A 24,052-nucleotide genomic window follows, 5' to 3' on the forward strand; every position below is an offset into this window, starting at 1 on the left:
TTACTGGATATATTGTATGGTTTGGATATCTGGTAGCCATTTGTCTCTTTTTCATAATCACACCAGACTGTCATCTTCCAATCACTCATGGTAGACAAAGGACATTTTTTTCATTATTTATCTCTGTGAAGGTTCAAGGAACTTGCGTCCTTAATGCTTTGAGTTACCAAAACCAATTCTGTTTCTATTATTTCCACTGTCAGGACCAAACAACTTTTCTGAACAATATACTGAATCTAATCTGTATTTGAATATACTTTTTTTTTTTTTTTTTACTATATTATTGTATTAACTTAAATGAAGGGACAAAGGCAAGGAACAGTTCATAACAATAATTAACTTGCTAAATATTTTTAAATCTGAAATCCTACAATCTTACCACTGCACAAGGATTTTTTTTTTTGATAGAAACAGAGACTATGAGATATAAATTTATATAGTCACCATGAAGAATGATACCAAGAGATACTTACATGAATCTTCTTTTCCCAAAGAATAAAGAATGGCATATAAACATTTTTTTTGTTCTTAAAAGATCATATTTTGTATTTATAACTTCATTATCATACATACATGAATGCATTTTGTACATATGTATACAGCCATTTGTGTTCATTTGCATCTTCTTACCATTTTATTTTATATTATATTTTTCTTCACACACACACAAAAGAAGATAAGCCAAACCAAACCAAACAGGCAGGGAAAAGACAAAAATAAAAATAATCCTGGTTTACATACCTTCTCTCTAAAACTGGGCTCAGAAATGGAAAGGCAGAATTGTGGGAAATGTAATAACATTTATTAACTCAAAATACAAGGGACAAAGACCAAGACCCATATATAAGCTTGGAGTTTAGAAGTAGGAAACAACAGAAGAGTAAGATAAACCTCCCTGCCTTTAATCTGCCTTCTTCATTCCCAGAGACAGAGTGATTTATAAAACATAGGAATACATTATTGTACATAAGTTCTACAACAGAGAAGTGTGCATTGATTTTATGTTCTCACCCCCTCAGGTTTTGTTCAGTCTTTAATAGTTATTGTCTTAAGCCTTAGAACCTGGTGTTTAATTTTAAAGCATAATATTTAACCATTAGGTTCAACCACAGTATTAACACAAATAGTAAGAAAGAAGATGAAAAGTGAATGCTTTTAAAACTGTGGATCATCCCTCCTTGGCTAGGATATTGGATCAATTTCCAGTATTTCTTTCTGACTGAAAATAATGCAGTGTAAGCATTTTTTTTTATATTCAGTGAAAAGAATAGTCCCAGGAACTGGAAGGATTACAAAACATTGAGTTGGAAAGGATATAACATTTTTATGGAATTATCCAGAAGAACGTAGTGGCAGTCTGCATTCCTACTATAGCTGTGCTGTAAGTAGGCCACAAAGCCAGCTGAGATTGCATTATTTCTGCTTCATCAGTTAGCACCTTTGGATCTGAAGGCAGATATGATTTATGGTGGAACAGAGGCTGACAGAACCCAGCTGGAAACATTCATAGTGAGCTTAAATGAAAACAAACAAACAAACAAACAAAAAAACTAAAACTGGGTTAGTGTTAAAATGTAAAATGCAATCTAGGTCATAGAAATGGAGATAAATAATTCATTCTCATAAAACTGCCAGACAAGAACCCTAAAATAACAATGTTTGTATTGTCTGACTTTGATTAGAGATGCCATTAATCCTTTTTTTTGTTTTTCTGTAAGAGTATTCTCCATTCCTCCTCCTATCATACAAATTAAATGCTACTGCAAACAAAAATCTATTGCTGCCTGAAGGTGGTTTAATGACATATGATAAATGAGTTAGCAGTTCTGTCATGGGTGAGAGTGGTGGACAGGTGTCCACACATGTAAACTTCAGAGTTGGTATTTATTGTCAAGCTTGTTGGGTAGATAGCAAACACCAATGAATCTAACATTTAGGACACAATTTATCACAATTTATTTTCTTTCAAGGGGTAAAATGAAACTACTAGACTTCAGTAAAACGTTTCATGAAGAACTAGAGTTAAATCTCATGCACTGGATATATTTACAATGCATCCTGAGAACAACATCTGAGCACAATCTAAGCCTTAATTTACTGTCCACATTGTTATGATCTTGCATGTGTGCTCTGACACCTTCTGCCTTTGTTGACCATCCCCTTTGAATGTCCTGCATACACAAGAACTTTGACATGCTAACCTGAGTCTTCCTTGTGAGACTATGTGAAGATTCTCATCTCCTTCATTCTGGTAAAATACTGACAAAAAAAAAAAAAAAAAAAAAAAAAGTACATTTGGATGTCATTGGTGTACTGTTCTGTTTCTCCTTCATTCTGGTAAAATACTGACAAAAAAAAAAAAAAAAAAAAGTACATTTGGATGTCATTGGTGTAGTGTTCTGTTTAAAATCAAGTCTATGGTACCAGATCAAGCAAATTATATCAAGCAAAAATGAAAAAGGCATATGTCCCTGTGAAGACAATAAATCAATATGTCCCCATGTGACAATACACCATATCACTGATGAGTTCAGCTTACCTGATTCGGAAGTAAAGTGTTAACATGATTAAGCATTTTTGCTGCAAACTTATGTGAAAGCAGCTCCAGTTATGCTACCAGTGATGGGCTTTCGTAGGCTGCAACACAATTCTATACATTATCGTCACATGACTTGTATTTAGTGGATGGCAAATGTAAAATAGCAGAGTTTTGTTTTTTCTTACCCTTCTTCAAGATGTATATCTCTCTTCAGAAGTGACTATACATACATTTTCTGCACTTTTCTTCAAAAATAATTTTCTCCAACATAAAGTTTCCTGTTTTCTCAATACCCTTCAGTATATACCTTTATGATACTGTCCCTAATGGCTTTATCTCAATTAGGTCATGTTTTGTTACTGTCCTTTTTATCATTGCTTTTGTTACACTATAAAGTTGGTACCTCTCCAGGTTGCTTTTCAAAGTCATCAGTAAGTTGCCATCTATGTTTGCAGTCCAGGTTTTCTGGAATAATTCTGTACCTGGACTTCCAAGCCTCTGCTATCATCCTCTGATTCTTCAATCTAAACACACCTCTGTTATATGTCAATGACAGTTCTCTGTACATAGCAATAGTTGTTTAGAGGAATGCATATGTATAATACTTTCTCAGCTACTTGTTTTTAATTACAGCAATGTTATCAAACTTGTTTACTTAAATTTGGTTGATTCTCTTCAGCTTATGATAGTGGTCTCAATCGCATATTCTCATCTGTGTTAAGAAATGGTACAACTGCTACTGTTCACCAAACAAATGTCAATTCCTGTGCTATTTTTTTGTCCTTCCTCTCTTCCATCTCAGAGAAGTTAGCATATACTACTGCAACGATTTTTTTGTGGAGAGTGACAAATTTCAGACTGAAGGCAATTCTAATGTCTTCCCTGTCACAGCTTTGACCCTTATATGCTTGTTGTTTTCATGGAATCACAGAATAGCATGCAGTTGGAAAGGGACCTCCAGGGTTCTCTAGGCCAACTGCGTGCTTAAAGTGAGGACGGTTACTTTGAGTTGCCTGGGGCCATGTCCTCAAGTCATGAATCTCCAAGGATGGAGATTTCACAGCCTCTCTGGGCAGCCTCTTCCCACCTTTTTTTTTTTTTTTTTTTTTTTTTTTTTTTTTTAATACAGAATACAGAATTACAGAATACAGATTTTCATGTGTTCCAACTTGTGTTACTTGCCTCTTGCACTATCTTGTGCACCTCTGAGAAGTCTGGCCCTGCTTTCTTTTATACCCTCGCACTAGGTAGCTGTAGACACTAATAAGGTTCCCATTTAGACTTTTCCTCTTAAAGCCGAACAAGCATATTTCTTTCAAAATCTCCTTATATTTTTTGTGCTTCATCACCATGACTATCTCAGTGGCCCTCCACCAGACTCTTTCTAGCATGTGTCTTTCCTGTACTGAGAAGCCGAAAATGTAACAGTCTCACAAGTACCAAAAGAGATTTTTTTTTTTCTTTTGATCTGCTTGTATCATTCTTGAAATTAAGCAGTTGGCCTTCTTTGCTATAAGAAGATGTAGTTCAACTTATTGTTCACCTGGGCAGCCAGACCTTCTCTGAAAAGGTGGCTTTCTAGCCAGTTGACCCACAGCATGTACTGGTGCATAGGGTAATTCTGTCCCAGGTAGTTTTTGCATTTGCCTTTGTTACCATGTGCTTTTAGGCAATTCCTCCTAGTTACAGCATAAACACCAAATTTATAGGTGAGTTTCTTGTGACCAGATAAAGACATCTAACATCCATATGTGTGAGGCAGGATATAACAAAGTACCTATTCTTCTTTTTGTTTGTTTGTTTATTTCTTTCAAAAGGGAACCTACGAGGACTGGCTAATCTATAGATAACTAAGTAGTAGAGATGGCTAAAGAAGGCGAAATGATCCCACACTATGTAATGAACCACAACATTTGAGATATTGCACAGAAGTTTCACCTTAATGTATCCTATATTGGCTTAATTGGTATCATTTTATGAATCTAATATATAAAATACAGAAAAATTAACACTAATGATTTACAATTATTTCTTTGATGCATATGTTAGATATGTATGAATAAATAATAATAATAATAATAATAATAAACTTATTCTGAGCTATAAACTCAAAAGTGTCCAACTTATTTCACACAGAACAATCTGTTTTGTTTTGATTGTTAGTTTTCTTTTGGAGAACTTTCTCATATACCTTTCATAAAACTGAAAAAAAAAAAAAAAAAACTATAAAAACTATATTTCATTCACCTCTAATTTTAAGTTTTGTAACAGATGTGCTTGCAGTTTAGGAATCTAATTGGGACTGGAAAATGGAGCAGGCAGTAAAGGATAATCCAATCCTCAAAATGATGTTTCATTAAATGTTAACTCCTAGTTTTACAGTCTGTGTCCTGTGGTTGTTCAGAGTACACTTGGGGCTCTCACCTGGCCTGTGATCCCAAAGTTTGCTTCCTGTGGAGATTCAGACTCAAAAGGAAGAGAGGAGAGGTAAAGTCTCTTGCATGTTCTCATCATCTTAGTTTGGAGCTGTAATGTAGACAAGTTTCCTATACAGTCTGCAGCGACAAGTGACCATGAGGGAAAGGACTGTCAAACTTCTTTAGCTGAACATTTATTTTTCTCCAGTAGTAGGGCAGTATCTCAAGAGAAAAAAAGATAGGAAACTTCCATCTTCTGAGGATAAGAATAGAATTCAAAATGCTGCAAAGCTTAAAAGCTTTGCAATGCCAACTATCCTCAACCAGCCTCAGATATTGCAATCCTAAATAAATCATAACCCAGTTTTGATGGGTGATAAGGAGAACACATACTCTAAGAATACTCTTTTACCCTGTGCTTAAAAATCTATTCTGGAAGATTAGTCTTGTGAATTTTCATTTTTCCTACATAATGAAAATGCAGTTTTTTGCCTTGTAAATGGGTGTCATATGCTACAGAAAATAGAGGAAAAGTTGCTTTCCTCACTTTTGATTTCCTCAACTCCTCACCCCAAAAGCATTGTAAAAACATATTGTAGAAGAATTACAACCCTGAACAACTCAAGATCACTACAGTGACTGAGAAATAATGTGATGTGGGGGGAGGGGGTTGATTTGTTTTAAAAGTATGTAATTCTGTTTCATAAGGCATATGCTCCATTCGGTTTCTCATTTTTCTTTGAACATGCAAGAAATATGCATGGTTCAATTTCAGAACTGTCATTTCAGGTTTAAAACTGAATTTCAGATGTATGCCGAAGTCTCCTATAGATGCTGTGGAAAGACACCACTCACTCTTTTTGATCTCCTGCAGCATAGAAAGCCATCATCATATCTTTTGCATACCATTGCCATATCACTATCCTGCCTCTCCCTTTTTGCTTCCTCCTGATCTACCGATATCCTATTCTATTTGTGCTCTATTTTTATAAGCTTTATAAGTTTTTCATTGCAACTGTATTTATTTACATTTTCATTTTCATTTGCATTTGTATTTGCATTTGCATTTACATTTACATTCACGTTTATTTACATTTTTCCCTTTCCTCATAAGATATCCCATTTTAAAGGTTTTGTGTGTATATTTTTATTTACTACCCCACACTTTTCTAAAACTTTTATCTCTTGCACACTTTCCTCCCTTGTCTTAGTTTCTTCCTCACTGTTCCTTTGTTCCCTCCAGCAAACATTTTTTCCACTAATCATGTCCTCACAAACCTCTTTGCTTATCTGACGTATCCTTACTATTTTTCTTATGTTCTTTTTATATTTTTCTCTGTCTTTCTAGTTTCCTAATTAAAGGAAGCTATGGTGAGAATATTTTAATATGGATAGCTTTGTTCTTCAAACAAACAAACAAAAAAGGGTAGCAGGGAAAGTGTTTTTTTGTTTGTTTGTTTTTTGTTTTTGGTGTGTGTGTACACAACAACTATAAGTCTCATATGGCAAAAGTTAAAATAGGGCAAAGAGACTTCTCTAAAATGACGAAAAACAAATTCTACTTTACTTAAAGGTGAAACATAGTCCTGATTTTCATTTTTAAAATAAAACTTACATGCAAATTATTTTTCATTCTCTGTTGGATCTATAATATAGCAGAAATGTACAGATTTAGCGTCAATTGCCACATTTGTATGATTAAAAATACTCTAAAAATACTCTAAAATAATGAATAATCTACTAGTTTTAATGCTTATTATTAGAGAAATAAAATGTAGCTTAGTGAAACATGATAGTGATAATGAAATTGTTATTTTAAAAAAATAAATTTATAGAAATAGCTTTTTTTTTTAACATATTAGCAATTAGAAATTATTGAAAACTTGCACAGGAACCCCCAAAAAACTTAGTGGTTTCAGTACAAATATAGAGCACTAACAGAATAAAATGTACTTGCTTTTAGTGCTAACTTCTAAGGTGAGGGGAAATACTCCTAGATATCAGCTTTGCAACTAGTGTGGGGAAAAAGGTGTGGAAGAACAGAATTAGCAGATTGAAGAATTAGACTATGGTGTATGTAGGCCGCCAATGAGATCTGTTTGTCACCTGGAAATATTTTGTAGCCAGAACATGTTAGTTACTGTACTTTCTAAGTGACTTAAAATGTTTGGAACTGAAGTAAAGAAAGTGGTTTTGTTAGGGTATTGCAAGTTAATAACACTCTCTTTTAACTCTGTTTCAGAAGACATACGTACTATTTTATATGTATTTCTTATGAATTGGGCTTATTAATGACCCTTAATAAAAATGTAACAAAATCATACATGTTAGCTGGGTTTTTGATTTTGGTGGTTTTGTTCCTATTTTGGAAGGGCAAAGAAAACCCTTCTAGCTTTTTTCAACCTATTCCTTTAATGGAATTTGCCTAAAAAGATTTAAGAAGTTCCTCTTAAAATGTTTCTTTGGTATTCTGTCTCAAATGTTGTTGTACTGATCATACATTACTGAAATCAGTGGAAGACTTCCTGTTGCTAGAGAGCATTCAGAACCTTCTTACAGCAGTTTTGAAATTCAGATTAGAAAGCCAAGTCACCAGAATCACCAGTGCTTTGAAAACTCACTGATAGCATTGGGAACCTTTAAATTCCTCACTGATTATAGCCTTCATAACTGTTATTTGCTGACTTTTTAAGGAAACAGTATAGTGAAGGACATGAGTTAGAATTTGAAAAAACACGCAGTATGTCATTTCTACTCTATGAAGAGAAGACATGCTGTGTTTATTTTGAAGAACAGAAAAGATGGAAATTGCAATGGGAAATAGAAGAGAGAAATGGAGAACATATATTTAAACTACTTATCTTGGCCTATCATTTCCTTATAGCAGTAACATGCAGTAGGTCTAGATTGAACCTGAAAATTTACAATGATGTTTCATAAAATGGACCTTTTCCTCTTCAAAGTTGCCCTCCATATAATTCTCACTTTATTTATGTAAAATCTTTCAAATAATAAGATTAGACATGTAGGTAGCTAATAGGATTTCATTCTCTTGGAATCATTATCATGAAACATTACCATGCTGATGGTTGCCTAGCTTTCAGCCCATATTATTTACTTCTAAATCCTGCCAACACTGAGGTTCCAGAATCTTTTCTTCACCCTCTTAAACTAAGAGCTGTTCCAGAATAATTACAAAATGGAGAGCTAAGGAAAGCATAAACTGATGCAGCTTATGTAGCTCCAAACTCAATTTCAAAGCAAAAGTTGAGAAAATGTAAGAACCTAAGTAGAAGTAACGTATGTCATATGGCCATACGGGGCAGACAGATGCCATTTTGGCAGTAGAAGCATTATCATTGTCAGCACAGCAGCAACTGAATTTAAATGGTATATATGTTTAGAAGCTCTGCTCTTTTTTTCTTGACCCTTCTTCCCAATCCTGCCATAGTGGGCATGAAACAATAAATATAAAAATTAGTATACTTAACTACTGTTTTCTTTGTGTTTTTTTTTTGTTTGTTTTGTTTTTTGTTTTGTTTTGTTTTGTTTTGTTTTCAAGGCTGTATGTAGGTTTTGACTTTAACTCTGAACAACATTCTCATGAAACTGTAACTATTTCTTATATATGTGTGGGGCTTATCATATCCACTTTTATTAAATAAAGGCCCCAAGTCTGGCAACCCTAATCAAGCTTGCAACTGTAATCATGCACACTTTTGAAATTTTAATTATATGACAGGATCAATAAAACTGAAAAATGTTCATAAACTCTCCAACTGTAATACAATTAGAATTTTGAGGCAAAAGTATTAGCACTTGTAAGTCTGAAATTCTAATATACAGCTACAACACTTGCAAGTCTGCAATTTTTTGCACATAGAAAGTGTTTTCTTTTCCTTAAAAATAAATAAATAATAAAAAATCTATTTATTTTTCAAAAATACTTCCTATAAGTTTTTTTTTTTTTTTTTTTTTTTTTTTTTTTTTTTTTTTTCCGACAACAGTCCAGATCCTTCACTTTCATTCAGTGACTACTCTGCATTTGTGCCTACTCATTAGTCTTGGCTTTCTTGAGTTTCCTGCTCACATAGGTATCCAAATGTAATAAGATATCTTGCATAGATAAGCTTGTTTCTCACTTTGAGGTGCGTTATATCTCAACATAAGACAACATTACCTACACTATTTCTAAATTTAGCAGTCATAAGTCAGTGATCATAAATAACTTCATCCACTTGATGTTATGGCCCTATGAAAAATCTTTATGTACTTTTCTAACCTTGCTCTATGTTTAGAAAGCTTGATTTTCATGGTCTTCTCATCTTGGGAAGGACTGGACCCAGAACCCTCATATTCAAAGTGCTTCAATAACTAAGGCATTCCAGGTGATATTACAGTCTTATCTTTCAGTGGTGGAGTTGTAGAAGGAATCATTATGGGTTATGAGCCTCACTGTCTGAGCTTTTCTACACCCGGTATTGAAGGAGTTTGAAAGTGTAGAGTAACAAATCACGATCCACATTTGTGTTAACTGTTTCTGAGAAAAAGTGAGACCTATTGGCTTGGGCAAATCCTTCTTCATCTTAGCTTAGCTAGACTGCTCCCCAGACAGACTGTAAGTCCATATATGATGAATACCACACTGCAGAAACTAACTAACTTGGATTTATGAGTTCAAATATCAGTGAATTCTATTACATATCATGATACAGATAGGCTCAGAAGTTAAAACCTATTTTAGCAGTCATTTATATATTTTTTAAATTCTTTTCATTGGTCAACTAGATCTGCTTAGTGTTCTTTACTGTAGTCCACACATTCATTTCAAAAATGAGATTTCACTTCATAGCAAATCAAAATTATTTGATTCTCATGAGTATAATTTCATTTAAAAAGTAATAATCTATTTTACAATTAACTTCCAGAATTTTATATTAACATTCCCATAAGCTCTCAATTTTCTACCAAAAAAAAAAAAAAAATATATAATAAAAAATAAAGGGGGTGACACCAAAGGATTTTTATTTTTGTTTTGTTTTGTTGAAAATTTACCTTTCTTAGATTTCCCATTTTCTGCTCCTTTCTGCCTGAAATTCTTTAACTTTGAATAATCTCCCTGGGGTTTTTGTTTATAATAAATGAAAGCATTGTATACTTGGACATTTTATCTGTCAGTACACACATAAGAAAGTCACCATCAGTTTTCTACTAAACTTCTTGAAAATCTTCACTTTCTTTAAGGCCTTTTTTTGGACTACTTAACATGTGTCAATTTATTATTGCTGTCAGTTCCACCTACCTAGGAATAATACCAAGAACCAGAAATGGGAAAAAATTTTTCATCCAATTTTAAGTATTTGCTTAGCTAATATAATACCTGTTTACTTCTGAAGTCTCTAGAAATACTTGCTAGCAAATATACCTGTGAGTCTCTCTAAATACATGTTTAAGAAAAGATCAGAATAATCAAACTTACAACTGAGTAGAACAACTTTTCACACATATCTATGTCTTTCTTAAATGAATAAATAAAACTAAGTAGTCTGTTTACCTACCTTTTGGCACAACCTACCTCTGCATTTGTAAAGCAGACTGTCTAAGCTCGTTCTACAACGAGCACAACAATTTTGACTCTTCAATATAACGAGTTTCTTGGAATGTTTGACTAAACTTCTGTATGTTAAATAGATGCCCAGATGCCTAAGTTATGGCATCGTATTTCTTCTGTTTTCCTGTTTTGTCTAAAGTATGTTCAGTTACTGACTAAATTGATTAACCTATAGATTGGCGAATAAGAACAAATAGATTTCATCACAACCTGCAAAGTGAATTGCATCACTTCCTCTGGTGACTTGCTGCCAAAAAGTGGGAGACAAAAACACTTTATCTAAGTTTGTTTTTATAAAAAATAGAACCTACAAATATTTTCCCTCCAGAATGTAGTTGTGTCAGTGTATTCAGCATATATCTTAAGTACAGGGATACTTGAGGTGGTCATTTTGCCCAGAAAAATTGTGGATATCATGGATGCCCCATCCGTGTATGTGTTCACGGCAAGGTTGGATGGAACCCTGAGCAACCTGATCTAGCGGGTCACATCTTCTCCTGGCAGGGGGGTTGGAACAAAATGATCTTTAAGGCCCTTTCCAACACAAACTATTCTATGATTCTATGATTTTGTTTCATCTTAGAAATGTGGGATTTATTTGGCTATATTTGATTTTCTCATGTTATCTTCCCTTACAGTCAATGGAGAAAACAGACATTTTGAGGTGTGGCTCATCAGAGGATGAGGATGAGGTTAACTCATTCCCTAAAAAGTATCTGTTTTCTTCTGTTGATTACAAGGGAAGTTGAGAAGTTCATCTAAATTTAATATAATGAAATGCATTCAACATTTCCCTCCTTTTAAGGCAAATTAAGATCAGGACCCTTATTTATACATGTGCTATGGCATTCCCATCATCTGAAAAAAAAATATTGATAACATAGACTAACTTTTATGTTTTGATTTATTTCAAAGTTTTGAATGCTGTTTCACCTTTTTTTTTTTTTTTTTTTTGAAATATGTCTTCACTTCTTTAAGTGCTTGCCACCTATTTAGGCAGCTGTATTGTTTAGCCCATTTTATAAATAGGCTTTGATCCCAATGATTCTTCTGATACCCATGTTTCCCAGACAGAATAGTCTTCTCCATAATTTTAATGCATTTCCTCCTTCCTTCCTTCCTTCCTTCCTTCCTTTTTTTCTTTCTTTTTCTTTCTTTCTTTCTTTCTTTCTTTTTCTTTCTTTCTTTTTCTTTCTTTTTCTTTCCCTTTCTTTCCCTTTCTTTCCCTTTCTTTCTTTCTTTTTCTTTCCCTTTCTTTCCCTTTCTTTCTTTCTTTCTTTCTTCTTTTCTTTTTCCTTTCCTTTCCTTTCCTTCCTTTCCTTTCCTTTCCTTTCCTTTCCTTTCCTTTCCTTTCCTTTCCTTTCCTTCCTTTCCTTTCCTTTCCTTTCCTTTCCTTTCCTTTCCTTCTTTTCCTTTCCTTTCATCTTTTTTCTTTCTTTCTTTTTCTTTTCTCTTCTCTTTCTTCTCTTCTCTTCTCTTCTCTTCTCTCTCTTCTCTTCTCTTCTCTTCTCCTCTTCTCTTCTCTTCTCTCCTCTCCTCTCCTCTCCTCTCCTCTCCTCTCCTCTCCTCTCCTCCTCTCCTCTTCTCTTCTCTTCTCTTCTCTTCTCTTCTCTTCTCTTCTCTTCTCTTCTCTTCTCTTCTCTTCTCTTCTCTTCTCTTCTCTTCTCTTCTCTTCTCTTCTCTTCTCTTTCTTTTTCGTTCATTTGTTCGTTCTCTTTCTCTCTTTCTTTCTCGCTTTCATTCTCTCAATAGAAGTTGTATAGCATATTCAGTATGCAATTCAGAAACAAATGTATCATTAGAAGTCAGATTTTCAGAGAAAGTTTACAGATAATTTAGTTCTGTAAACTCTTACAGAGTTATGTAAACGGCTTTGGAAAAAAATATGTTATGGACAATTTAATGAGAAATTATACCCATGCTCCAGAAACAGGAGCCCTAAAGGAAATCAAGTCCTAAAGAAATTATGCTAGAATTTCTGTTTTATAACAAAATTCTGTTACAATTTTTATACAGTAATACTTGAGCAGTAGTGATGACAGCAAAAACAACTTTCCTTTGGAAGTGCTTGTATAGCATGTTGAAACTTTTGAAATGTTTTTGTACAGCATCTTAGAAATGAGAGAATATATATATATATATGCATATATACATATATATATGTATATAACATATATATATATGTATATACATATATACGTATATATACATATATACATATATATATATATATATATATATATGTAAAAGTAACTTGACAAGATCTCCTTATTCTTATAGGTAGGAATGGGGAAAAAGAAATTCCCAGGAGGATCTTTGGCACATCTTGTTTAAAAATAAAGAAGAAAAAAAAAATCCCCTGGGTAACAGAATCAGACTGAAGAGTTCTTTTAACTGTGGGAGACAGCTGACTCTTTGCAAAGAGTCAACACAATTGGAAAGCCTGCATTAAGTTGCATGAGGTAGGCCCCAAACACTTCACCCTGTTCTCTGAGTCTGTATTCGCAAATGAACAGTGGCAGAGCTGCAGTGTCAGTCACCATCAGTACTTAAGTACAAAGGTTCTCTCAATACTGCCTGCTTTCCATCCAGACTGCGCATATTTTAGATATAAATTTTACCTCCATATTCAGAATTAGTTCCTTATGCTTGGTCAGAAATATATCATTTTCTACAATGATAAGGAGTATGATGTCTTTCATATGCATCATGTGCTGACGTTCAAAAACAAAATAGTTCCTCGTCTATCTGCTTGGCAAATCCTCACTTGCTGGGCATTCTCTGATGCATTAAAGCATGTGCTATACAAAGTCAAAATTCCACCAGACTTCTAAAAATTACCAGTAGAATCTCAGGTCTGTATCACAAATTAAGATCATAGAAGGACTTGGACTTCTTCATTTTTGCTGGCGTAAAGCATGATTTTTCAGGTTACAGTCTTTAGTCTCCCAGTACATATTCATCAATTGAGTATTCATCACTATATAGTTAGTGATGAAAAACATGTCTTCAAAATTCCAGTATAAAATGGCACCACATTAGACAATTTAAATCACATTTTTTTCAGTCTTTTTGAAAAGATCTTTTCCGAAATACTGAATCTTCCAAATGGAGATTTTGGTTTCTTATTACGCAATACTTACTGAAGCCCTTATTTCAAAATATATGTTTTTCTATTAAAGAGCATAAAACGGCTTCTAGCAGGCAAACCGATCCATTACATCTTCTGTAAAAAAAGTTTCTACAGCTTTTCAGTACAGAAATTAGAATTCACATCTGACTTAACTACTGCAAATATGTAGTTAAAGAGCAGTTAAGTATGGTATGGATATATATGATATAGCAGTACTAGCTTGCTCAAAAACAAAAATCCAAGCCCAGTCCAAGCCCAGCTAAGAAGGCTCTTTGTGTGCTCAGTTATTAACCTCTGTCATAGCTTTTTGTTTCCATATATATATATTATTTTCCCTTAAGCTATATATAATTACCAGGTTGGAGGAGGAAGGAGAAGGAGGAGGAGGAGACAACAAGGGGGCAGTAGTAGGCAACTCTTCGAGGAGGTCCCCCTGTGCAAATCCTGCCGTGTTCAAAGAAAAACCCCCATCGTGTGAGCTGGTTTGAGAAGACCCAGTCTCCAGGTTTAGCCCAGAAGGATGACAGGATTACTGAACTTTGGGCTTTGCGTGTGCTGGGAAACCCAGACAATGCTGCCTGCAAAAATAGGAAAACAGAACAAAATGTCAGCTTCAGAAGAACACATTCATGGGGACGATAATGTAAAGATCAGAAAGGGATCCCCATGGAAGACATTCAATGACTGAAACAATATTCATTATCAAATGTACCCTGAATGCAGAAGACTTAGACTAAAATTATGTTGGAAACAGCACAATTGAGCTCAAGCTCTTGAAAAGGCAACTATACCTGCTTCTACAAGTAATGTTCAAATTAAAAAATACATAAATCATTACCTGCAAATTTCAGTTAGGTTACTCAAGCTTCATTGGCTCTTTTGAACCTCTTCAATACCTACCAGTTGCATTTTTCATTTGGGCTAAAAGTTAAACACCTTGTTGGTTTTTAGTGTTACTTTATATTGCTTTCAATAAAACATTACTTAACTGAGTGTAAATAAAATGGCTCATATGTCAAATATTGACTGATTTGTTGCAAATTTCCTTATGTAATTTTCTTGCTGTGACTGAAATTTTTGAACAAGATAGTGTGAAATATCAGATGACCAGAAAAGACTGCATTAATAATTTCTTAATTAACTCTATACCAAATCTAGACTACCTCTAATAAAGAAATCCATAAATAGTCTCATTGCTTCAGCAAAGTCTTTTTATACCAATTTCACAGTGGTATGTCCATGTAATTTGCAATTTCCTTCATAGTGATGCACCAATGGACACAAATTGCTAATTACGCAGTTTAAGAAGCAATGATGGTGTTCAGCATTTCCTTAAAAGTGCTGACTTTACTTCCACAGTGTCAGGAAATAATGCTGCTGATCAGCATAAACTATTGCTAAGACTCTGAAATTTGATTTTGCATAAACTTGAGAGAACAATAGGAATAAGCTCCATTGATCTGTGTAAATTAGCAACGAAATGCTGGAAACTTTCTTTTTTTTTTTTTTTTTTTTTGGGGGGGGGGGAGGGGGAGGGGCACACCAGAAATCAGTTCTTCCATATTTTTATGCTTTACATACTAAATGTTGTATTCTGTTGCCTTCCACCTAGAACACCTAGAAATAAATTTATCACAAAAGCAGGTTGGCCTTGTGTGTGCTATTTGTAGCACTGAGGTTTTGGGGGAAGTGGCTGTGGCAGAAGTGAAGATAAGAAACTATTTTTGTTCCACAAGTTCTTGTCATTAGCTTCAAAATATAATGAAGTGACTAGGAAAGACATACAGATGTAGACAATGAAATGAGCATGAATGTCATTGAGCCACTGAGTTAATCTAAGAAAAAAAAAAAAAAAAAAACACCAACAACAACAAAAAAGAATGATTACTCTCCCAGTGACTCCTTTCTTTTAGTATAGTGGAACAAAAGATGAATGGATTACACCATGACAAAAAGGAATCTTGATAAGGAATACAAAGACACTGAGCAGAGCAGATTGGACAGATGATGGCATGTTGCAGTAGTTTAGGATTCTAATAAGCAGAAAAGCAGTGTCCCTGTAGGACTGAATTTAGGATTACATGCAAATACCAACATGAAATTTATATGTTCATGTGACTGACTTCTTGAACAAAAGATGGCTTTGTGTGTTTTTTTCTGTTATTTATCATCCTGGTCCACATGTTAGCTATGACACAATAGTCTTCTGTTTGCTACTTCTGGTAATAAATCTTCCACAGAGAATTATATTGATCTTTTGGATTCTACTAAATGATCTAAAAAATTGCCAGATGTTCTAACAAACAGCATTCAGAACATAAAGAATGAGACAAAGCAATCACCACCACCAAAATCAAAAACAACAAACAAAATAAACAAACAAAAAAAACAACAACAATAAGCCACATAAAACTGATGTCAATAAAATGACAGGTAATTCACAAAATCACAGAATCATAGAATCATTAAGGTTGGAAAAGACCTCCAAGATCATCTGATCCAACCATCCCCCTACCACCAATATCACCCACTAAACCATGCCCCTAAGCACCATGTCCAACCTTTCCTTAAACACCCCCAGGGACGGTGACTCTGCCACCTCCCTGGGCAATCCATTCCAATGCCTGACTGCTCTTTCTGAGAAGAAATGTCTCCTAATTTCCAACCTGAACCTCCTCTGGCACAACTTGAGGCCATTCCCTCTAGTCCTATCACTAGTTATTTGCGAGAACAGGCTGACCCCCAGCTCCCCACAGCTTCCTTTTGTTGTTGAGAGCAATAAGGACTCCCCAGAGTTTCCTCTTCTTCAAACTAAAGAACCCCAGTTCCCTCAGCCACTCCTCACAGGACTTGTGTTCCAGACCCTTCACCAGCTTCGGAGCCCTTCTCTGGACATGTTCCAGGGCCTTCTTGTAGTGAAGGGCCCAAAACTGAACACAGAACTTGAGGTGCAGCCTCACTAGATCTGAGTACAGGAGGACAATCACCTCCCTGGTCCTTCTGTCTACACTATTCCTGATACAAGCCAGGATGCCGTTGGTCTTCTTGGCCACCTGGGCACACTGCTGGCTCATGTTCAGGTGAGCATTGACCAACACCTCCAGATCCTTTTCCTCAGCACAGCTTTCCAGCCACTCTGCCCAAAGCCTGTAGCGTTGTATAGGGTTGTTGTGGCCAAAGTGCAGGACCTGGCACTTAGCCATGTTGAACCTCATCCCATCTGCCTCTGCCCATCAATCCAACCTGTCCAGGTCCCTCTGCAGGGACTTCCTACCATCCGGCAGATTGACACTATCCCCCATCTTGGTGTCGTCTGCAAACTTACTGATGGTGCACTCAATTGCCTCATCCAAATCATCAATAAAGATGTTAAAGAGGATGGGCCCCAACACTAACCCCTGGGGGACACCAGTCGTGACCTGTCACCAGCTGGATTGCACTCCATTCACCACTATTTTCTGAGCCCGGCTGTTCAGCCAGTTTTTAACCCAGCAAAGAGTACCTGAAATCAAAATGTTCTAAACTGTCCATTGAGCTTCTGATACGTTAGCATTGTGTTGTAGGTTTTACAATCAAAACCAACTTATTTAAGAAAGGTGCTTGAGTCACCATCCCTGGAGGTCACAGAATCACAGAATCATCACAGAATCATCTAGGTTGGAAGAGACCTCCAAGATCATCTAGTCCAACCTCTGTCCTAACACTAACAAGACCTCCACTAAACCATATCACTAAGTTCAACATCTAAACGTCTTTTAAAGACCTCCAGGGATGGCGACTCAACCACTTCCCTGGGCAGTCCATTCCAATGCCTAACAACCCTTTCAGTAAAGAAGTTCTTCCTAATATCCAACCTAAACCTCCCCTGGTGCAACTTTAGCCCATTCCCCCTCATCCTGTCACCAGGCACGTGGGAGAATAGACCAACCCCCACCTCTCTACAGCCTCCTTTAAGGTACCTATAGAGAGTGATGAGGTCGCCCCTGAGCCTCCTCTTCTCCAGGCTAAACAACCCCAGCTCCCTCAGCCGCTCCTCGTAAGACTTGTTCTCCAGACCCCTCAGAGCTTCGTTGCCCTTCTCTGGACTCTCTTGAGCACCTCCATGTCCTTCTTGTAGCGAGGGGCCCAAAACTGAACACAGTACTCGAGGTGCGGCCTCACCAGAGCCAAGTACAGGGGGACAATCACCTCCCTAGCCCTGCTGGCCACTCTGCTTCTTATGCAAGCCAGGATGTTGTTGGCCTTCTTGGCCACCTGAGCACACTGCTGGCTCATATTCAGCTGACTATCAACCACTATTCCCAGGTCCTTCTCGGCCAGGCAGCTTTCCAACCACTCATCTCCCAGCCTGTAGCGCTGCTTGGGGTTGTTGCGCCCCAGGTGCAGGACCCGGCACTTGGCCTTGTTGAACTTCATACAGTTGACCTCAGCCCATCGGTCCAGCCTATCCAGATCAAAGGTCTTTAAAAGGTGTTTAGATGTAGAGCTCAGTGATATGGTTTAGTGGAGGACTTGTTAGTGTTAGGTCAGAGGTTGGACTAGGTGATCTTGGAGGTCTCTTCCAACCTTCTGTGTGAAAACCAACCAACCAACCAAACAAATTATAACTCCTCTGAAACCAGGGATTTTTATTAATATTTTACCATATTTAAGTATATTTTAAGGGATATATGATCAGGGTCAGGTGTGGACTGTATTTGGAAACCAGATTTTAGGTTAGAACTACCCTGCATTTTATATCTTGATTTTATTCATGGCAATGACTTTTAACGATAAATGATATATTGATCTTTCCATTACTGTAATTTTTGTTTTGTTGTTTGCTTTTGTTTAACAAGGAAGTTAACTTTAATTGTGAATCTCATATTTTCAGGTTGAAAGCCCTATCAGAATTAAAATGGGATTGGATTGAATGCAGAACAAGATTGAATGCAGCTGTTCTGCTTGAAAGCTTTTTAAATGAAAGTTTATTTTTCTATCTAACATCAAATCTTCTGCAATTACAACGACTTGTTCAATGGTCAGAAAGACTCATAAAACTTTGGAGGGACAGGCAATTCATTGAAGTTAAATGTATTCTGTTATGGAATTTAATGTTTTTGTGCAGGTGTTATTTAAAGAACATTATTTTGTCTCTCATGAGGAAGCTGTTTTAAGAGGTGAAAAAATGGAATTAAGGTTTGTGACTGGCTGTCAGTAAAAAGGGTGTCTGTCAGTTTTAAGCCCAACACACAGAGCAGTAATTCAGAGCTTTAGAGAACCACAATAAAGTGATTAATACACTTTTGAAATGTGAAAACTTCTGTCTTGGAGCAACTGAAATAGCTAGTCAACTGCAGCTGTTTTAGGCTGGATCTGAATGGCAGCCGAAGCTACAAACTGCCAATACTTTTAAACAAGGATGCGCTCTTAGGTAACATTTTTTATAACTTAGCTTTTTGCTTATTTGTTTGTTTCCTTACTGGATAGGCCAATGTTAACAGGCAGACAGACCTGATTGCCGGATTTTGTTTTGAGAGATGAATCTGTATAAAAAATCATTATTTATAGCTAGGATGGTGGAAGTATTCTAAGTTCTTAAACTGTACAACTGGAAGGAATTCAATTTCAATTCAAAGCACAGTTTTGTTCTTTATCACCTTCAGAGAATACATATCAGATATGTCCTTGCTTTCTTAAGGCTGAAACCTCTGAATTTTGAAGAACAGTCTGTATAGAAAGGAGCCACTCTAGTCTGTTGGGAATGTGAGATGTTCAGGGGATGAAATGTGTCAATATAGTTCTGTCTGTGAATGAAATCAATGTTCAGCTTTTGCCTTCTTTTAGATTGCTTTAACAAGGTGTTGATTAAACTATGATGAGATCTGCTGTTGCAATTAACACTAAATGAGATTTGTTAATTGGCTTCTTTTGAAGCAAACTAAAGTTTTTCTTCTGCTACCCTCTGTGCTCCTTGTGAGTTGGTAGATGGACTAAGGGTAGTGAAAATTGACTGTGGAGGGAGTGACACTTCAAAATTCACTGTAATTGCTACAGCTACAGCTGACATTAGAATTTTAAAAAATGCTAGTGAAAAAAAAATCTGAAGGGAACTTAAACTAATGGTTAACAAAAATATTATTAGTATAACTTATTCTTTTACCTATTACTTAAATTAATTAAAATTGTTATATGCCTTAGAGATAAAAAAAAAAAAAAAGAAAAACAATAAACAAAACAACAACAGCAAAACAGTAACCCAAGAACATAATCAAAAGAAAAGATACATGATATCTCCAGAATATGGTTGCAGAATGTACTTTCCCAATTCAGAAAGGCGGGTTCTTTTTATTGGTGGTATTCTCTCTCTTCTAATCATTATCATGAGCACTATCATGCTCCTTTCTGGCTGGTATCATTGCTATCATTGTGTCCTGGTTTCAGCTAAGATGGACTTAATTTTCCTCCTAGTAGCTGGTATGCTGTTTGGATTTAGAATGAGAATAATGTTGATAACACACTGATGTTTTAGTTGTTGCGGAGCGGTGCTTACACTAAGCAAAGAACTTCTCCACTTCTCATACTGCCCTGCCAGTAAGGAGGCTGGGGGTGCAGCTGGAGCTGGGAGGGGATAGACCCAGGACAACTGACCCAAACTGGCCAAAGGGTATTCCATACCATATGGCGTCATGCTGAACAATTAATATGGGGTGACTGGCAGGGGTGGGGGGAAGACTATTGCTCAGGGCTGGGCTGGGCATCGTTCAGCGGGTAGTGAGCAATTGCATTGTACATCACTTGCTTTGTACACATTATTATTATTATTATTATTAATAATAATAATAATTTATTTTCTGTCTTTACCTCAACCTACAAGATTTTTTTTTTCCAATTCTCTTCCCCATCCCACTGAGGGGGGAAGGTGAGCAAATGGATGTGTGGTGTTTAGCTGCTGGTCAGGTTAAACCAGAATACATTGGTACCCATTTCCATTCAAACATCCAAATTCTGTCCCACTCATATCCTGATGATTAGTTGATACAATGACACAGTTCTGGAATAGAAATGATTTGGACTTAGGTTCCATTGAGGTCAGGAGATGAGTTTTATTTCTGAGTTTTTAAGCCAGTTGGATGCAAGAAGATAGATAAAGTGATAGAATGTGCATTGATTAAACATAGACATCTACATTCTTTGGAAATCTAACCTGGATTCCAGCTACTGCTGCAGAAGACTTTAGGGGTTACCCTGGCACAGATGCCTGAAATAATTTAGTGTTTCCTAGGACATGTTTGGGCAACTGTATCTCTTCCCTACAGCTGCTACATTTGAAACTTAAAATAGGCATGACTGGTGTTCCGAGGTGACTCAGTCATGTGCATATGTTTTGGGTATGCTTCAGGGGTGCCAAATAAACCCTTAAAGGTGGTTGTATCTATGGTAAATTCCTGGATTCAGACAACTTTAAGTGTCCAGGATGTAGTTGTCTACATGTGAGTGAGAGGGACTAAATTGGTGTAGGCCTAGGGGAAAAAAAATGCCAATGGATGATAAAGTATTATTAAACTGATCAAGTGCAGCTATACCTTTTCATTCAAAAGCTCAGGTTAGGGTAATTTTTCAAATTAATTCTCTAGAGTTGAGAAGTAAAAAATTTCCCAGCCAGGAAATGATGGAAGCGTGAACATCTGCACAGCAGGCATCTTCTCTGAACTGCATGTTTGGGATCACAACTTTGGACTTTTGTGCTTAAAGTATTTTAACTAAGTTGTCTATAAAATTAGTTTTACAGAAAATCAAATGTGAAAGTATACAGAATTCGATATGAAATATGTTTGTTCCTTTAATGAGAATGGCTTTCTTGGTTTTCTTCATGCTTAATTTTCACAGAATCACAGAATGGTTGAGTTGGAAAGGACCTCTGAAGATTATCTGGTCCAACCCCTCTGCCAAGCAGGGTCACCTAGTGTGTATTGCACAAGATTGCATCCAAGCAGGTTTTGAATATCTCCAAAGAAGGAGATTCCACAACCTCTCTGGTCAACCTGTTCCAGTACTCTGTCACCCTTGCAGTAAAGAGATGTTTTATCATATTCAGACGGAACTTACAGTGTTTCAGTCTGTGCCTGTTGTCTCTTGTCCTGTCTCTGGGTACAACTGAAAAGAGTTCAGCCCCATCCTCTTGACACCCTCCCTTCAGATATTTGTACACGTTGATAAGATCCCCTCTCAGTCTTCTCTTCTCCGGACTACCCAGGCCCAGCTCTCTCAGCCTGTCCTCATATGACAGGTGCTCCAGTCCTCTAATCATCTTTGTAGCCCTCCTCTGGACTCACTCCAGCAGCTCCATGTCCCTCTTGTACTACCCAGAACTGGACACAATACTCCAGGTGTGGCCTCACCAGGGCTGAGCAGAGGGAGAGGATCACATCCCTTGACCTGTTGGAAACACTCTTCCGAATGCACCCCAGAATACTCTTGGCCTTCTTGGCCACAAGGTCACATTGCTTACTTGTGGTCAGCCTGCTGTCCACCAGGACTCCCGGGTCTCTCTGCAGAGCTGCTCTCCAGCAGGTCAGCCCCCAGCCTGTACTGGTGCTTGGGGTTATTCCTCCCTAGGTGCAGGACCCTGCACTTGCCCTTGTTGAACTTGATGAGGTTCCTCTCGGCCCAACCCTCTAGCCTGTCGAGGTCCCTCTGAATGGCAGCACAACCCTCTGGGATACCAGCCACTCCTCCCAGCTTTGTGTTGTCAGTAAACTTGCTGAGGGTGCACTCTATTCTATCATCCAGGTCATTGATGATTAAGTTGAACAGGACTGGATCCAGTACTGACCCCTGGAGGATACTGCTAACTAGACAGCACCACTGATCGCAGCCCTCTGAGCTCTGCTGTCCAGCCTGTTCTCAATCCACCTCACTGTTCACTCATCAATTTAGAGATCTATAAATTCCTTCAATTATTTTTTTTTCTCTGACTCCTCTCAGGAAACTACCAAGTTAGTCAGATATGGTAGTTCTATACCTACCCCATTGTTCCCAGAAGGGAAAAAACAGATGGGAGACAGGACTGGGAAGACAAATTTGTGATGGTAGCTGCAACAGTGGTCTGAAAGATAAAATGTTCAATGATAATGGTCTAAATTCTTGGGACTTTTATACACTTAATGTAATGGCTATGTATTATGACCTGCAATGAAGTTGACAGCAGGAACAGAAGAATCAGTATGTGCGTTGTGCATTTTTTCTAGACCAGTCTACTTTACCATGGAAATAATAGGTCAGGGACAAAAAAGGACTGTAGAATGGCTACACAGAAGGAGAAAGGGCAGCAATATATTTATTTTTTTTATATACAAAACAATATTAAGCCACTATAAAGTGGGATAACAGGGCTATTCAGAATGCATTAGCAACATCAGTAGCTCCATAGTAATGATCGCAGATAAGTTACTATTTAAGAATATTTTATTAGCAAAAGTTGATATGGAATTGAACAACTTTAACAGATAAATAATAATAATAATAATAATAATAATAATAATAATAATAATAATAAAATATTCACTAAGAACATTACTGTTATCACAGTATGTTCCTCTTTTTACATACCTATCTTAAACACATTTCTGAAACTCTTTGACTTGTTTTGCCTGGGAGTGAGCAAAGGAAAATACTACCAGCCAAATTTGGTATAATTTGAATTACACCTCAGATTTTGTTATTCTCTAGATTTCAGATTTTAAGCTAATAAAGCAAAGCTACAGTGAAAAAGAAGAAATGGCAGTGTAATTTAAGAGGAGAAAAATCAATGTAAAAATAACAATTTAAAATACCGTGAGAAATACCAGAGGGGAGTTGAAGAAAATGCAGGAGGTAAATTGAAATCTACATTTCACTTTACTCACACCTGACATTGTCATTTATTCTATGCCAGAGTCAGAGAAAATGTAAATACACAACTTCAAAATTAACAGGTCCACTACCCCTTAAAAATCAGATATTCCGATGGTGTACATATTTATAAGGAAGGTCAACCACTTGCTATACGTTTTAAAAATACATATTAATGAAATATAGGGAATACTCTTTCCATATAAGTTTCTTTATTTTCATGTCTACACTATCTTATTTTCCGTGTTTTGTTATGGAAGTGACTACCACGTGTGCTGACTACTTTAATTTGGTGAAATCAGAAAAGATTGGAAGGTGAAAATTAAAAGCCTTGCTAGAATGAAATTTCATTGGTTTAGACAGGAAAACGACCCTATCTGCTACATTATCAACTGAGAGCACTGTATGCTACTGTCAATAATTGGGAAACTAAGCACTTTTCTTGCTTCAGTGAAGCTGCACTTTTTATTTATTTTTGT

At 36.4% G+C, this 24,052-nt stretch overlaps 1 long non-coding RNA gene across 1 annotated transcript; it reads right to left on the minus strand.

Annotated features, from left to right (window-relative positions):
- Positions 1-663: 663 nt before the first annotated feature.
- Positions 664-14,274, minus strand: LOC121062427. The gene is made up of 3 exons (XR_005815564.1): positions 14,056-14,274; positions 2,202-2,259; positions 664-1,514 (listed from the first exon to the last, which is right to left on the minus strand). It is a non-coding gene; the product is annotated as an uncharacterized LOC121062427 (long non-coding RNA).
- Between the last annotated feature and the right edge of the window lie 9,778 nt (positions 14,275-24,052).

This window comes from Cygnus olor, chromosome 1 (genome assembly GCF_009769625.2).
Source record: "Cygnus olor isolate bCygOlo1 chromosome 1, bCygOlo1.pri.v2, whole genome shotgun sequence".
In the NCBI taxonomy this organism is placed as follows: Eukaryota; Metazoa; Chordata; class Aves; order Anseriformes; family Anatidae; genus Cygnus; species Cygnus olor.